The sequence below is a fragment of the Zingiber officinale genome, chromosome 1B (genome assembly GCF_018446385.1).
Source record: "Zingiber officinale cultivar Zhangliang chromosome 1B, Zo_v1.1, whole genome shotgun sequence".
Lineage (NCBI taxonomy): Eukaryota > Viridiplantae > Streptophyta > Magnoliopsida > Zingiberales > Zingiberaceae > Zingiber > Zingiber officinale.
The window spans coordinates 66,908,430-66,918,362 of NC_055986.1; positions in this window are offsets into that span (position 1 = coordinate 66,908,430).

The window sequence follows — 9,933 nt, forward strand, 5'->3', positions numbered from 1 at the left end:
GCGGGACCAAGATTGTCCCTCCGTACCCTACCAAGATAGTATGTGTTGCTCTGCTTTGGCAGATTCAACAACTACATGCGATCGAGGTAGTAGTAGGTATCACGGCACGGTAGGCATTAGAGTTGATGTGACTTAGATCTAATCTAAATGATGATGCGTATCAAATACTTAATTTAGATCTAATCTAATCGTGGGGTGCATCATGTGCACGACTTAGATATAATCTAATCGTTAGGCACTAATTAATTACTTAATTAACTAGCATGCATCACATACACACAAAAGAAATTAATTAAATTAATTTGTGATTTAGTCATGGCCCTACTACGATCTTCTCAAGCCAATGAGAAGATCGGATGGTCAATCTAAGGTCAACAGCTTCTCAAGCTTCTTCCTTTGACCACCTTGTGTTGCTCGTGCCCTCCTTGTACTCCATCTCGTGTGGACCTTCCACCGCTTCAAAATTACATTACAATTTTGAAACTCGAGTTACATTCGAGTCTAAATCTAATTTACAACCAGAATATAAGAGAAAGGCACGACGCGCAGGTCGCGAAAATAAAATAAAAATAAAATACAAGCACGCACATCACATAACGGCACGCAGGCCGTATTATGAATTACAACACATTTGTCCAATCGAATTGGGTCTTTGGGCCATGACTATCACAAAAATAATATATAATTCAAAATTATTTATTTTTCATAATTTTTTGTAATTTTTCATAATTTTACAGATTTTATGAGTAAATTTTTTCCGGCGGTCCCGATTAGCGATTTCGGGCGCAATCGCGGAGCAAATCCCCTTGCGGGGTTAGGGGTAGTACCCCTACCCGCGATCTAACCATTGCGAGTTGCTCCTAAGCGATCCAAGAGCACCTTAGCCCGCTGTCCCAAAAGATTTTGGGTCGAAACATTACCATTTTTGGAAAAACTTCTCGGTAGTCGAAGCATACAAGTGCCGAAACACTTGTGCTTCGCTTCTACGAGAAAATTACCCATTAAAACTATAAAAACATGAATTTATAGAAAGTTTACAGATCTATATTTTTCATAAAAATATGAATCTAAAATCGTACTCGCTTCGCACGTGGCTCTGATACCACTGTTGGGTTTTTCGGGCCGCGAAAACCCCGAATCACCCTAGCCAACGGATCTCGTGCGAAGAAAAGATTTAAAACAAAAATTACGAGTACGAGTTTCTCCTTAGATCTACTCCTAGATCTACATGAAAAGAGTTATACCTTTGAAGCGAAGCCCTTCGCGTTCCCGCTCGTCCAAACGGTGCCGGATCTCAAGAGTATCAAGATAGATACTCCTCTAGAAGTATCCACATGGACAACTTAGGTGGATAAGACCTAAACAAAGGTGTGCTAGCACCTTGATAGGTCACGACAAGAAGAGGAGAGGGAGAGGAAGAGAGCTCCAAGAGGAAGAAGAAGGAATAATGCACTTGAATGAGGAAAATCAATTTGATTCCCATTCAAAAGTGGCCGGCCACTTTCAAGTTGTGTAACTCCCAAAAAATTGCATTAAGTGCAATTAATGTGAAGCTATTAAAGAAAATGACTTTGTAACTTCCATGAGGTGGCAACCATGATGATGTGGAGTAACATCATTGGTCCGCATCAATGCCAACTCATAATGAGGTGGCATAAAGTCAAGTCAAACTTGACTTTTAATCTTCCTCTCAAGTCAAGTCAAACTTGACCAAATCTCTTCCATGGTTGATCTAATCTAACCATTTGATTCAAGCCAACTTAATATAATGAATCTAATTTATTAAATTAAGTTGATTTAATGAGTCATAATCTAAATTAGACTCATTGAATACATGAATCCACTTGAGTCCAACTCAAGTTAGCCCAATTAGGATTACTCTTAATCCAATTTGATTCATCAAATGAATCTAATCCTCTTGGTTCATCATATGAACCTAATCTCCATCTAATTGTCCTAAGTGTGTGACCCTATAGGTTCTTGTAACATTGGCAATGCCCTAAACTCATTTAGGAGCATAAGTAATGAGCGGTATCTAGCAACACATCATTACTACCCAAGTTACAAGAATGTTGAGATCCAACATCACCTTGTGACTACTAATTGTGACTCCTCACAATATATGACAAGTGTCCTTCTATCCTAGACATCTAGATTGGTCAATGTGAGGTATAGACCGTGTCATCCTCTGACCAATCTAAATCTTGAACTCCAAGTAGACTCACTAAATCAAATGTGCTCAATATCCTATATTGACTCATTTGGGCATGGCCATGCACTTCGTGGTCTCACTCTATCAAGAATACCGATGTCTCTCCCGTCATATAGGAGGGATAGATCCCATCTACATCACTCACATCCCTCTGCATAATTTGTTATATACCCAGTAATCGCCTTTATAGTCCACCCAGTTACGGGTGACGTTTGACGAAACTAAAGTACATAACTCCTTATGTAGGGATCTATGGTGACTTCAGGTCTAAGAACTAGTAGTCATACTAATAGTCACATGAGAAAGTATATGACACTCATATAACGATCCATGATACTTTCTCATAGCGGGCCATTCAGTATACATTCTCTAATGTATACCCATGTGTCAACTTGATATCTCTATATTCATGACTTGTGAGATCAAGTCATCGAGTTGACCTACATGCTAGTCTTATTGCATTAACATTGTCCCTGAATGTTAATACTCGACTAGGAATGATTAAGAGTAGTGTTCCCTATATCATCTCACTATCGGTTAAACTAACCGATTGATATAGGTGAGAACCGTCTACTCAAGGACATTATTATACTTAGTTTATTTGGCACCAATACAAGTAAGTATAATAACCAAAATCCAAATGCCTTTATTTATATAAAATATGATACAATAAGTCCAAAATACAATCATCAAATGATTGACTCTAGGGCTCTAGCTAACAATAACGATCCATGATACTTTCTCATGGCGAGTCATTCAGTATACATTCTCTAATGTATACCCATGTGTCAACTTGATATCTCTATATCCATGACTAGTGAGATCAAGTCATCGAGTTGACCTACATGCTAGTCTTATTGCATTAACATTGTCCCTGAATGTTAATACTCGACTAGGAATGATTAAGAGTAGTGTTCCCTATATCATCTCACTATCAGTTCAACTAACCGATTGATATAGGTGAGAACTGTCTACTCAAGGACGTTATTATATTTAATTTATTTGGCACCAATACAAGTAAGTATAATAACCAAAAACCAAATGCCTTTATTTATATATAATATAATACAACAAGTCCAAAATATAATTATCAAATGATCGGCTCTAGCTAACACAATCCGCCTTGCAATGTCTAGACTGCTTGCAAATGAAGCAGGTGCCCTTCGGCTTCTTCACTCCTGCTTTTAGTATAGTACCTAGAGATCGATTCACTTTCTTTGTCGAGCTAGCTTGTTTCTTCTTCTTCTTCTTCTTCTTGCCTTTCGACTTAGAAGTAGAATCATTTTCAACAAAGTAGATTTGAGAACTATGACGAAATAACCTTTCTGCTACCTGAAGTTCTGTCAGTAGTTCCGCCAATGAATAAATCCTTTTATTCATATTGTAGTTCAGGCGAAATTGTTCAAAACCTTTGGATAACATTTAGAGAATAATATCGACCTAGGTTTCCCCATCGATTTTAACTCCAAGGATTTGTATCTCATTCAAGTAAACCATCATTTTGAGGATATAATCCCTTACGGGTGTCCCCTCTGACATGGTGGCTGCCATTAAGTTTCTCATAGCCTCTTGCCTAGCAGCCCAATTCTGGTATCTGAAGAGTTCCTTGAGATTGTATATCATGTTATAGGCAGTAGGCATGGACTGATGCTAATGTTTCAGCACATTTGACATAGAAGCCAAAATGTAACATCGCGCCATCTCATCTGCCTTGCCCCATTTCTTATGATACTCAATTTCCTCTTCACTAGAATTACTATTAGGCACTTCAGGGCAGACCTCTAACAGTACAAACTTATAACCTTCAGCAGTTAGGACAATGTCCAAGTTTCTTTTCCAATCTATGTAATTTGGACTAGTAAGTTTGTTCTCTTTCAGAATAATAGCAAGTGGGTTGAAAGTCATCCTAAGAATAACAAAATAAGTTTTGGTCAAAACTTAAGAATTTAGAATAATATTGATTTCTCAAACAATATCATTTAAATTCACCAACACCTCAAAACACCGGGAATTTTGTTAGGCCATGATAGTGTGGATGTATACAAATTCAAACATTTGTAAGTGGAGGTTTTACCCATTACTTTTATTCTTGTCAGCTTATCTTTATGACAAATAAAATTAATAGTTGGTATTCCTTCGGTCAGACAAATAATAGCAGTGACTCTGATGGGGAGGATACTATTAAATGCGCCTAAGTGTATACCATTACTTGATACTTAGTCCATTAAATAGGATTGTGCCCCTTCAAATGGAGAAGATCACACGCTCCTAAATAATTTCCTATAATCATCTATAAAGGAATTTTGATCTAGTGATCCACAAACAAACTCATCCGATGTGGAGGAAGGCACTCAGAGCCAACGCACAAGTTTGTTTGCATCACTTACAAACCAGTAATGGAGACTGTGGAATTTATTTATAAATCCCTCTCCCACTTAGTTATTTAAGATGAGGATTTTAACATGCACACACACATCACAACAAATAAAAGTAATAAATATGGAAAAATAATTTTCCAATTATTATGACCTCTTTTATCACTGTCCTCCGTGTGCTGCCAGAACTAGCAGTCGTCAAAACTAGCCTCCAGCCCTAAGGCTCATGTCATCGCATCCATCGAGCTTCTTTTTCTGCTGCGCTTCTGGTCCTCAAATAACACCACGCCTCGCAAGGATATGACGCACGACAAAATTTTTTTTTTACATATATCGATCCTATATTCCACAAAAGAATGTACATAAAGTCTAGATCGAACAAAATATAAAATCCTAAAACTAATATAGCTCTTGCTATATTTAATAAATAAAATCATGCACACACATAAAATGCTCTCGACATGTCCGAGGGTCCAATCACACAAAATCACAATAGGCCATAATAGTTGTAGCCTGCAACCACAGAGTTAATCTATTTGCACATCCTACTATTATCCTGCCTAAAATATGTATGACATGTGCATAATTAAACTAAAAACCAAACACATAGAGGTAAAACCTAGCTCTGATACCAATTGTTGGTTGCTACTCGGAATACAGTCCTAGTTCCCCTGTACAAAATTTGTACAAGCATATAACTATCCTAGCTACCCATATGCTCTACTGAAGTTAAATTTAGATTGCAAATGATGCTTAACATTATTAATCAAAATTGTCCTTCAGAAGTTAGACTTGGATTGGAAACGATACTTAAAATTTTTACTCCAAGTTTAACCGATGTGATCTTCCTAAGTTAAACCATATTATAGAAGTCAATCAAATATCTATTTCAAAGATCGGCTTCCAGATTAAACATGGTGAGGCACTAGACCTTCTTGGGTATGAGATCATCCACCACTTCCTAAATAAAGCCTTTCATCGGATATTTAACTTCTTACAATAAACTAGGTTTAACTATAGAGACCTCAATAGGAGCACAATATCGAAACATGAAATCAAAAAATAAAATCGATAACAAAAATGATAATCTAAAACTGATAACCTCTTGTGTTTGGTTTTTTAAGATCTATACAAAAGATGAACTAGTTATGATGCGAAAACTAATAACTAGTTATACCTTTTGTAGCTTATAGACCTCTTAATCTTCTGCTGCATTCTTCTCCTTCTCTTGGACGTCGTGTGGGCGACGATCTTCCAAGATGAAATCCACCCAAGCTTCTTCCTTTGCTTCCTAGATTCGGCCACCAACTAACCTCCAAGGGATGCTAGACAAGAGAGATTCCTTCTCTTCTTCTTCTCCTTCAAGCAACCGGCCACCAAGAGATCACCAACCTTGATGCCGCCGACCTCCAAGAGAGAAAATAAAAGGAGAAGAGAAAAGGACAAGGGCCCGCCACCAAAGGATTGGAAGAGAGGAATAGAAGATGTGTTATCTCATGAGGCACCCCTCCATCTCTTTTATAATCCTTGGTCTTGGAAAAAAAGGAAAGTTTTAAAAATAATTAAAACTTCCTTATATTCCTTGCCAATGACTAAAAAGGAATGTTTTAAAACAAAAAAAAAAAAAAACTTCCATTAATGCTTGTCATGGCCGACCCTATACATATGCTCCAAACAAGGAAAGTTTTAAACATAAAATTAAAACTTCCTTATTTGTTTCCGGTAAGAAATTTTTGATAAAAAATTTCTCTTTTAAATCCCTTGTTGGTTATAAAGGGAAATTTTATAAATTAAAATCTTTCTTTTAAAAACATGTGGATAGTTACAAGAAAGGAAATTTTTATCAAAAATTAAAATCTTTCTTTTAACTACAAATAAGGAAAGATATCAAACCTTTCTCTTAATCCTTTGTAGATAGCTATAAAAGAAAAGATTTTAAAATTAAAAAACTCTCTTTTAAAATCATGGCTTCCACAAAAGGAAATATTTTAAAATTTAAAATACCCTTTTATTTTAATATGGCCGGCCACCTAGCTTGGGCTTGAAGCTTGGCCGACCACAACTTGGCTCCACTCTTTGGCTTGGCCGACCCTAGCTTGGGCTCCAAGCTTGGCTTGGCCGACCACAACAAGATGGATAAGAAGCTTGGCTTTAAGTGGATATAAGGCTTTATAAATAAGAGGCTACAACAGGGACCTTGAGGAGGAATTAGTTTTGGTCTCCCGATGAGCTTGAGCTTCCCGTGTTCGCCTCGAACACCCAAATCAAGTTCATTAATAATAACTCATACCACTGAAAAGTTATTATTGCACTACCGCACCAATCCCATATTACAATATGGGCTCCTTTTTATCATGAGTGCATTAGTCTCCCTGTGTTTAAGATATCGAATGCCTACTAATTAAATGAGTTACTAACAACTCACTTAATTAATATCTAGCTCCAAGAGTAGTACCACTCAACCTTATTGTCATGTCGGACTAAGTCCACCTGTAGGGTTTACATGACAATCCTTATGAGCTCCTCAAGGGGGCATCATCAATCTATATTACTAGGCCGCAGTTTCATTCTATAATCAACAACACACCATATAAATAATATCATTTCCCAACTTATCGGGCCTATTGATTTAACAAACTAAATCTCACCCTTTGATAAATTAAAGAAATAAATATTAAGTATGCGTGCTTGTTATTATATCATGATTAAGAGTACGCACTTCCATAATAACAGAGATTTTGTTCTTTTATGTAGTTAGTAAAAAAAAAAAACAACTCAAATGGTCCTGCTCAATATACTCATAGTACTAGTATAATTTTATAGTCAAGATAAACTAATACCAAATTACACTTTGAGGGAGGATTAATTTGAACTATTTTTATAGTTAATAAAACTATTTGTAACAAAATTATTTTCTCTTTTGAAATTATTTTTGAAAAGTGTTTGTCATTTATTTAAAAATACTTTAAATCTGGTTTAATTTTTTATACTTATTTTTGAAAATTATCTTTTATAAACTTATTTTTAAAAATTAGCTTTCACAAACTTATTTTTTGAAATTGGCCTTCATAAACTTATTTTTGAAAATTGGCTTTCATAAACTTATGTTTGAAAATTATTTTTACCTTAATTTTGCAAGCTTATGTTTTAAAATTGGTTTAATTTTGCAAAACTTGTTTTTGAAAAGTACTCTGAAAATTAACTTACAAAGTCAATAGGTTTTTTGCCTTAAAATTTTTGATAAAAAGTTAGCTATTTTTCAAACACTTAGCTATTTTGAAAAAGTTGAAGGATGTTGAAAATTATTTCTAATCTCAAAGCTTATATTTTCACCTTAAACTACTTTTTCAAAATTTTTCTTTAACTTGTTTTCTACATTAAATTCCCCCAAGTAAACTCTGACTTTAGTTAACATTCTCTTTTGCGTCTTTTTTTACTTAGCCTATCTATTCTATATTTTTTTTATGAATGTCAAGGGGGTGGGTTAGGTGGTTTAAGTTAATTAGCAACAAAATGGCAAACATAAAACCAGACTAACTTAAAAATCATGTCATTTCTTATAATTGCCTATGTTTTGCATATTTTTTCACTAACTTAACCCAGATTGTCATTACATCAAAAAGGGAGAGATTTTTGGTGTAATTAGTACTAATGGTCTAACTTAGGTTTTGATGAATGCCAAAATAGGTTAAGTTAGTTTCTTTGTGATATAACACTTTGACGAAGTGTGCAGGAGAAGCCCAACTAGGTCGACGGGCCGATCGGATAGCTGACAAGAAGCCCAGCTAGGTCGACGGGCCGACCGGATAGCTAGCAGGAAGCCCAGCTAGATCGACGGGCTGACCGGATAGTTGGCACGAAGTCTAGATAGGTCGACGGGCTGACCGGATGTCTGGTACGAAGCCTAACTAGGTCGACGGGCTGACCTGATAGCTGACACGAAATCCAGATAGGTCGACGGGGTAACCTGATAGCTAGCACGAAGTCTAGATAGGTCGACGGGCTGACCGGATCTGTCAGGTAAATTAAGGTAAGCCACTAGAGGGGAATGACTGTTGGTTGGTCCTAGGAAGATCGTACTAGTTCCACTGTACAAAAATTTTGTACAAGTGTCGAACTTTTTCCTAAACAACCTATTGTGTTCTTTAGAAGTTAAATTAGGAATTGCAAACGGAACTTAACATTATTGATTCCAAATTTAACTTATCTGTTCTTAATAGTTTAGACTTGGACCGCAAGCGGAACTTAACACTATTGATCCAAATCCACCTATGTTATAAATTCAATTAAATATTAATTTCCATAATTGGCTTTCAGGTTAAACAAGGCAAGGCACTAGGTTTCTTGGAAATGAGAGCAACCACCACTTCCTAGATAAAGTCTTTTAAGGAAAGCTAATATTTAATTTCCTTATATAACTCTAGGTTTAACCAAAAGGAACAATCGAATCACAAATTCAAAAAAACAAAATAAAAGAAACACAACTTTGAATATCTAATCCGAAAATCTAGAATCTCAAGCCTCTTGTGTTTGGAATTCATACAAAGAAAAGAAACTAGTATGATGCGGAAAATAATTACTAATTATACCTTTCTTTGTAAACATAGATCTTTTGATCTTCTACCGTATTCCTCTTCTTATCTCGGACGTTGTGTGGGCAACGATCTACCGAGATGAGAACCACCCAAGCCTTTCTTCTCCAAGCAAGTTTTGGCCACCACCAAGTCTCCAAGAGATGTAGAGGTTCAGCCACCACCACCAAGCTCCAAGGGATGCAAGAAACAAAGCCTCCTTTCTCTCCTTCTTCTCCTAGCTAGAACCGGCCACCAACAAGTGCTCCAAGAGAGATAAAAAATCGGCCACTTAAGGAAGAAGAGAAGAGGAGAGGAAGAAACTCTAGGGCAGGCCACCACCAAGGAAGAGAGGGAGGAAAAATAGAATAGAGTTGTTAGCCATGAAGATACCACTACCCCCTCTTTTATAATCCTTGGTCTTGGCAAATAAGGAAAATTTAAATAAAAACTTCCTTATTACTTTGCCATGGAAAGGAAAATTTAATTTGATTAAAATCAAATTTCTTTTCTTAGATCATATGGTCGGGCACATTCTAATCTCTCCCAACAAGGTAAGTTTTAATCTCAAAATTAAAACTTCCTAATTTGTTTCCAGAAATTTTTAAATAAAAATTTCTCTAATAATTTTTCCCTTCATGGTTGGTTATAAAAGGAATTTTAAAATTTCTCTATTAAAACATGTGGATGATTTCCAAAAAGCAAAGTTATCTTTAAAATTAAAATCTCCTTAGAATCTACAAATAAGGGAAGATATCAAATCTTTTCTTAATCC